The sequence below is a fragment of the Dendrobium catenatum genome, unplaced genomic scaffold (assembly GCF_001605985.2).
Source record: "Dendrobium catenatum unplaced genomic scaffold, ASM160598v2 fragScaff_scaffold_974, whole genome shotgun sequence".
NCBI classification, from domain to species: domain Eukaryota; kingdom Viridiplantae; phylum Streptophyta; class Magnoliopsida; order Asparagales; family Orchidaceae; genus Dendrobium; species Dendrobium catenatum.
The window spans coordinates 2,585,182-2,594,045 of NW_021319436.1; positions in this window are offsets into that span (position 1 = coordinate 2,585,182).

An 8,864-nucleotide genomic window follows, 5' to 3' on the forward strand; every position below is an offset into this window, starting at 1 on the left:
TTCAGAATAAATCCGTAAATGGTTTGATCTAAGTAACTAGGGATGAGCCAAGAGCCATCGTGAATACATTCCATGACTTCCAAATGAGGGGAAGTAGAAGGGGGCCTAAAAGTTGCAATAGCAGAAGCATTACACCAAGGGTCCCAAAAGAAAGAGAACTTGCAATCATGGGAAGCAATATGGAACTGAATATTTCCTTGAATTTTAGCAGCAGTAAGACAGATGGACTTCCAAAATTTGGAAGCCATGGCAGGGGCTGTCTTCCAAGGGCTAAAAAATTTAGCCTTAAACCAAGCAGCCAGAAGAGAGGGGGAGGTATAGAAGCGCCAAATAAAAGAGCAGTTGAAACCAAACCGAAGGGCTTCAAAAGCATGTAACCCAAGTCCACCGAAGCATTTAGGTAAACACGTGTTTTTCCAAGCAACGAGGTGTAATTTTTTGCCATCCACAGAACCATGAAACAAGAATTTGGAACAAAGCTTATCAATATACTTATAAACGCCTTTCGGTATAACAGCACCTCTGATCCAATAAGCAATGGTGTTTGCTATAGTGAATTTAATGAACTGGATTCTACCTGCAAAAGACAAGAATTTAATTTTCCATCCAGCAAGTAGAGTAGAAAGCCTACTCGATAGTGGATGGAAGCCTACTCTTTCAATAGACTTAAGATTGCTAATTTTTTGCCTCTCGTGGAGAAAGTGTCTAATAAATTGGCTGGCTAGAAGGCTAATCTTTTTTTTCTTTGCGGGTCGCTTGCAATTCTTGAAATATACTATTATGAACTCTATTTCTTATTGGATAAGGGGAGCCATTATACCCAAAGGGGTCATTAAATTTTTCAAGAAAATATGCTCCAAATTTCTATTTTTTGGAGATCTGACTTTAGGGGGAAAAATACATATGATTTCGTTGAAGTTTGTTTCCAAACCAAAATGTTTTGGGGGATTGGGCTTGCCCTCTATTCTAGCTCTTCAATATGCCTATAATTGCTCTGTTATCCTAAGGATGTACAATTCCAACTCTTTATTGTCTAATTGGCTTGTCTATATATATGTTTCTCCTTGGAAGCCTGTCTCGAGTAATTCTTCAAGTTTTTGGAAATCAGTATGCAACACTGTTGAAGCAGCTAAAGCAAAATTCAGTTTCAAAATCAATGGGCAAGGCCCTATTTCTCTTCACTAGGATCATTGGATTAATAATTGCAAGCTTGGAGACTCTGCTTCTGATTTTCTATGGCTTAACTCTTCTCACACAAATGAGCTGGTTAATTCCTACATTTCGGAAGGTAAGTGGGTTCTCCCAGATCATCTGCCAGTATTTTTTTCTGATGATATTAAAGCTATCCCAATTGTTGATAGCTCTACTGATTGCTTGTTTTGGGAAAATCGGGATAACAACAAGTTTGGGAATTTTTTGCATGAATTTTACTCTCATATGCCTTCCTGCAACTGGTATAATTTCATTTAGCATTCACATGACTCTTTGAGCTACTCGTGTCATGCGTGGCTAGCTGTTATTGGGGTTTAAAAACTGTCGACGCCTTGCAAAAAGAAATATTTATGTTTCTGCCACCTACAGTTTATGTCATGAATCAACTGAAAGTGTCACTCACTTATTTTTTGAATGCCCCTATTCATATGCTGTTATTACCGGCCTTATTCCCTCTTCCACGAGACTTCTCATTAGACCTACGTTACTACATCTATATGAGTGGATAGATGGTGAATTCAAAAAACAAAAGCAAGTCAAAAATCTATATTTTCTTTTTGTGAGCTGCTCCCTTTACTTTATTTGTAAAGAAAGAAATAGTAGGCAATTTGGTACAATCATTAACAGTAGTATCACTACTTCTTATAATATCAAAAGGGTTACATTTGACAAAGTCACCAATTGGAAATCACTTCCACAACTATTAAGCTGCTTCTAATGGGTTTCTTCTGCAGTTGGCATCAGTTTTTCAAATTATTGTTTTTTTCTATGGGATGAATTGGACTGGATTGTTCCTGGTTGCTATCTGGTTGATACAGGGTGCTATTCGTGGTTGCCTGTTATGTTTTTTATACGCCACTGTCTGGACAATGATGATGCTCCCATGGAGGGGTCCCCTTGGATGGCCTTCGGGCAACCAGGGGACAGAATTTTTTCATGATGAAATTTTGACGCAACATTTCAATTCTTGAGTTCAGCTTTTCTTGGCTTGGGGAGATCTAGATATTTTTTTGCTGTTTTTGTTAAAAATTTTTGCTGTTCTTTGAGCAGTTTTTGATGCTCTTATGAGGCATGCTCAATTGTTTAAGGAGCTTTTCTTGTTCTCTTTTCTTTTAGAGAGTTTTATTTTCAACGTCCTATTGCTTGACTCAAACGGCTCTCAAAATATAAAAAAAAAGTGAGCTTAAGCTAAACCTAACTCTACTTTTTAAGCTTGAAATCATATGGGGCTGATCTTGGCCTTAATAAGAACTTAACCTATTTTAGCTTTAACAAATATTTCATAATTATATGCTTGCTCGAATTAGCCTTTGTGCGATCTACATAAGTTTATATGAGTGCATTAGTTGTGAGTTATAGATATCAAAATAAAATATGAGCATGAATTAATGAGGCTTAGACTTCACAGGGGACTATTTGTTTATTATTTCTAAAATAATTTTTAAGTACAATTTTTTTAAAATTAGATAATTTTGTATTAAAAAAATATTTTTGAAAGCATGAATAAAATTGTCTCAAACGAAGCCTTAATTTGAGGGGAAATTATTTTGTGCGGTCACCAGATCGTTCGGAGCTAGGCGAATAAAAATGTGTCACGTCACTCGGTATACAATGGTATACAACACCGGCACACAGCAAATATGTGAAGTGGCGCGTCATGATTTGCCTCCGGACGGTATCCGGTGACCGCACAAAATAATTTTTTAAGTTTGAGGCTTCTTTCTTATTAATTGCTAAAGCAGATTTTTAGTACTAAATTTTTTAATTAAAAATTTTTAGTACTAAAAATTTTCATTAAAAAATAGTAAAAAGTTTGACTCAAATGAGGCCTAAAAATAGTAAAACTCACAAGAATGGAAGTAATAATAATTGGAGATATTGAAAAAAATTAATATAGGCATGATGACTCATTTCCTTGATGATTGAATGAATAGAGAAAGCAGCGATTAGGTTGTAATCACAAAGTTGTGGAATAAGTAAGATTAGGCTGTTTGGAGCAGCAAATTATTATAGCGATTAAAATTGGTTTATTTTAAAAAGACTTTCCAATTGTCAAGATAATTAAAGGATGGGTAAGATTATTATTATTTTTTTAATTTGTTTGATTTTTAAGAAAAAGTAAGAAAAAAAATTATTGATTAAATTTAACATTCAATTGCTGTAGTGATTATAGAAATTGATCAAATTATTTTTTAGGGAGATAAAATTACTAATTGTTATTTATCTTGAAAATTAATAAGCTCCAATTAATAATATTCATATGATATTTAACAAAATACTGGTTTATGACTTTGATAAATTTTGAAATATTTAATGATGCATTTTAAATTTTATTAATAATTAAAGTCGCATTCAATTTCAAGAATTCATATAACTAAATTTAAGATTAATTTAAATCATTTAATAATTAAGATATAAATTTTTTTTTTAAATTTTATTCCTTATAAAAATATATAATTTAATATATATAGAGAGAGATATATATTGTAATAATTGGCCTTATTTTAAAGATAAATTTCAAATGAAATAATAAATTTATTATTTAAAATAGTTTAAAAAGCGGAAAGGGCGCTATTTTGAAACTGAGCTCTCATATTTGAAGACGGTCAATGTTTAGAACAGTGAAGAGATTCTTATATCAAATGGTTAGAGCAAACATAACAGAGCAAATAGAAAACAATCATGGATAAAACATTATATTCTCTTTGTGTGTTCTCTTGAGCTACATTAAGAGGTTTTTAATATGGTGAAGATGATATAGACGTTAGAGAAGAATGACTGAGATTTCTCTCTGGACAAAGCATCAACGGTTGGTAGATAATTTGTTCTAGAAAAGCTGCAAATGTCGTATGTAGTAGTGGAAAGGCAAGCCAACGTATCAGCTAGAACTTATCAGTTATCACCTCCTCGCAAGTTAACAGTGTGTTCCTGAATTGTTAACTTGTTACATAGAGATCATAATCGACTTGTTGAAAGAGATTTGGTGAAGTTGTCATCGGGTTGATCATCAAAAGAGATATGGTGAATTGTAATATGCTTCATTTTGATACAATCACGAATAAAGTGGAAGTCTACTTCTATGTGTTTGGTTCGAGCATAAAACAATGGATTATTAGCAAGAGCAATGGCATAAACATTGTCACAAAATAATGGTGTGGGAGATGTTGTTGGTACATAAAAGTCAGTTAGTAAAGGACAAAGCCAAATGATTTCACTTGCGGCAATGGCTAACGCTCTGTATTCAGCTTCGATGGAGGAATGAGCAACTGTTGATTATTTTTTTAACACACCATGAAACAAGATTATTTCTAAGATTGGCACAATAGCCCGTGACAGATCGCCTGTTTGTAGGATCAGCTGCCCAGTCAAAGTCTGAGTAAGCTTGAAGTTCAAGTGAAGATGCAGTAAGAGGTAGACCGAGATGAATTGTGCCATAGATATACCAGAGAACACATTTCAGCAACTGGTAATGAAGGGTGTAAGGATTGTGCATGTGCTGACATAAAAAATTGATATCAAATGAAAGATCTGATCTAGTAATCGTAAGGTACTGCAACGATCCAACAAGCTGACGATATAATTCTAGTGTGGAGAATGGTTTTGTTTCAGAAGTGAGGGATGGTATTTTAGTGGAAAGTAGGGTTAGAACCGACTTACAATCCTTTATTACAGCTTTGTCTAGCAGAGCAGCAGCATATAGAGCTTGAGGCAGATGCAAGCATGATTTGAGCGTGACCACCTGAAGTCCAAGAAAATTAGATACAAGTCCAAGATTTTTCATATGAAATATGGAGTGCAAAGCATCCAGAAGAGAATCAAGAGCTGAGGTGTCATTTCCTGTGAGTAATATGTCATCGACATAAACTAGGATGTACATTTTTGTGCAGCCTTTGGAGAACAAAAGCAAAGAAGAATCAGTTGAGCTCACTTGAAAGCCAAATTTAGTGAGAAAGTTGGTGAAGGTTGCATACCATTATCTGAGTGCTTGCTTGAGTCCATAGATTACATTTTTTAAGTAAACATATGTGAATTGGGATATTTGGGTCTGTAAAGCTCGGAGGTTGCTTCATGTAGATGGTCTCCTCAAGTTAGCCATGTAAGAAATCATTCGAAACATCAAGCTGTAAGATAGACCATTTTCGAGTAAGTGTCATAATAAAAAAGTATTTGGATGGTAGGGAATTTGGTTACAAGGCTGAATGTATCAAAATAATCAAGTCTGAATTCTTGATTAAATCATTTTGCCACTAAAAGGGTCTTATATCAAGCAATGGATCCATCAGCATTGTACTTAGTTTGAAAGAGCCATTTGCAGCCAAGGATGTTTAGACTAGGTGAGTGCGGAACTAAGACCCAAGTGCCTTATTGTTGAAGTGCCTCAAATTTCATAGACATGGCTTTCGTCGAAACAACATGTTTCACAACTTAGGAGTAACAAGTTGGAGTAGTAGGAATGGGTGAATGATGTAAGTCAAATATCTTTTTGGGTTGGATAAAGCATGTCTGAAAACGAGTAATCATATGGTGTTTGGTTGGAATAGAGGGAGGCTAAGTGGTAGTTGACATTGATGAGTTAGAAGTTGGATTGGTGGAGCTGAAGGTTGAAGTTATCGGTGTTGATTGAATAGTTAATGATGTAGTGGGGGAGATAGAGTTTGGAGATATAGGTGGGGTATGAAGTATTTGTACATGAAGGTGGAACAAGCAGAGATGGTGCAATGAGTGGGGAGGGAGGAGTTGTGGGGGAAGTAGTTGTAGTGGAGGCAGTTTGATAGGGCAAGATGGACTCAAAGAATTTGACATGGAGAGAAAGTTGTGTACGTCCTGTGGAGGTGTTGAAGTATTTGTAACCTTTGGTGTTGTTATCATAATCGAGAAATACATAGTGCAGGGATCGAGGCTTAAATTTGTGCAGTAATTGAGAGGGAAGTCAGAGTAACACAAGAAGCCGAAGACCTTAATGTGAGAATAATCTAGAGGAGAATTATAGAGGGTTCGTACAGTGACATATTTCGAGATGTTTTGGATGGGAGTCTGTTGATTGTGTGAGCAACAGTGAGCAAGGCTTTGGTCCAAAAATGATTGGAAAGGTTGGCATGAAAGAGAAGTGTGTGAACGGTTTCAATAAGATGTATATGTTTGCATTAGGCGACACCGTTTTGCTGATGTGTATATGGGCAAGTGAGTTGATGAACAATGCCACAACGTTGAAGATAGGTGTTAAAATTATTGTTAATATACTCACCCCCGCCATCAATTCTATGTATTTTAATAGAGCGATTCAATTGTTTTTCCACATAAGTTTTAAATTGTAGAAATATATTGAACGTTTCAAATTTTACACGAAGAGGGTACACCCATCAAAACCGCGTATAATCACCAACAAACAAAATATAATATTTATAACCATGTAAGAATAAGATTGGGGAGGGACCCCATGCATCAAAATGTATTAACTCTAAGCAAAAAGTAGTTTTAGGTACAAATAGATTGAATGGTAGCCTATGAGACTTAGCTCTCACGCATGCAAAGCAGTGAAAACTAGATAAAAGTTTTTTTTGTAGCAGGAAAGATGCATAAAATAATTGTAAAGTAGATGGAGATGGATGACCAAGCCGCTGGTGCCAGGTAGCTGGATCGAGTTCATTGGTGTGAAGTGCAGTGATGGAGATGAGTTGAGAGGAAGAAGAAGCTTAATGGGGTAGAGGAACAATTATTAGGTCCGGTGATCGGACGTAGCTCTACGTCCGGTCACCACTGAGATCGCGCCACGTGCTCTTACTCTTTACCGCGCGGCCCAACGACTTGACCCGGACCGGAACCCAGGAATGCTATGTTCGCATATTGCTAGGTATTACTCAGTATTTGCTCGGTATTATTCGGTATTGCTAGGTATTGCTTGGCAATAACGAGAAATATCGCCCTGTGAAGACCAATACCGAGCAATACAGAGAAATACCGAATTTTTCTAGAAAAACTTGGTATTGCTCGGTATTGCTCAATATTACTTGGTATTTGTCTTCACATCATGGTATTTCTCGTTATTGCTGAGCAAAATCGACAAATACCGAGCAAGATCGGGTTCTCATGGATTTAAAAAAAAAGCACGTGTGACATACCCACTATTCGCCGGGTCGGGTCCGCGGTTTTGTGCCTACTACGTGTCGCGATCTCAGTGCTCGCCGAACGTAGCTCTACGTCCGATCATCGGACCAAATAAAAGTTCGGGGTAGAGACCTTGATGACATGGACCGTCGAGGAGAGTCTGATTAGTCCGTACATCCTTTCTAGTAAAGCCAATAACATCAAATAGAATGAAACATGAGTTATCGTTAGTTAGTTTATTAACTTAGATGAGTTATGAGAGAGATGTGGGACATAAAGTATGTTAGGAAGATAAAGCTAACGAGATAGAGAGGGTAGTATGCCTTGTCTAGAGTTTGCAATTGGAAAAAGCTGACCATTCCCAACCTAAACGTGGGAAGAGCCATTGTATGCTTGTGGGGTTTGTAGTTGCTGAAGGTTGTATGTTAAGTGAGATGTAGCACATGTGTCTAACAATTAGTCGTCGGAGTTGACTGATTCAAAGGCTAGATAAGCTTGTTGCAAATGTTGGTAGGAAAGATCTATGTGATGCCATCATTGAAATGCATAGTGCCCGATCTTGTTGCAGATCTGGCATTGAACAAAGGAGTTGGGATGCCAACCTCCACGAGTGGTGGAGAAAGACGAGCGACCACCGTGAGCTGAAGTGGGAAAGGAGCGACCACGTCCATGCGAACGATCGCGAACGACATTAAGAGAAAAAGTATTGTTTGTATGCGAGATAGGAAGATGTTCAGTGGCCGAATTAGAGTGCATGTTTAATTCTTCACTACATATAAGGGAGTAAAAATCATCGAGGCCGATTGGTTGTAGTTGAGTACGAATAGCCGTCTTGAATGCATTGTATATTGGTGGCAAGCCATTAAGTGTATAGAGAATAATGTACACCGAGTTGATGGTCGAACCCGCTGCAGTAATAGCATCAACTTTCTGTTTGATCTCAAACAAATATTGAACCATGGTTTTGTCACTCTTTTACAGGTGATGGAGCTCGCTTTTCAGTTGTAACTGTCTCGAGTGATTAGTTGATTGAAGACGATGTTTGATGGTAGTCCAAATGGCATAACATGATTCTAGATTGAGGGCATATGGAAGAAGTGAGGGGGAGATATATGATACTGAAGATTAAGGATGATGGTGCCATTAGATGTGAGAAGCTGTCTGTAATATCAAGAATCTGCTCCAGGATCGTCCAGGACGATCTGGGATCGTCCTGGGACGAACAGTATAAATTTTGCTCCGGAATTTGCCCAGATTTGCTCCAGGTGTTTTTCTGTAAAGATCGTCCGGGCCGATAGAGATATCGTCCAGGCCAATGTGCACTGCTCAAAATATCGGCCGGAGAATAGTCCTGGGAACCGTCCAGGACGATCAAATTTGGTCTGATCGTCCTGGGATGATCTGGCGATCGGCCGGGCCGATCTGAGTATTATAAACCTGAAATCAGTCGTTTTGAAGATAGAGAAAATCAGAAATTAAAATAAAAATATCTTGAGGAGAGAGAAAGTCGAGGGATTTTTGGAAAAAGTTGATTTTCGGACGACGCG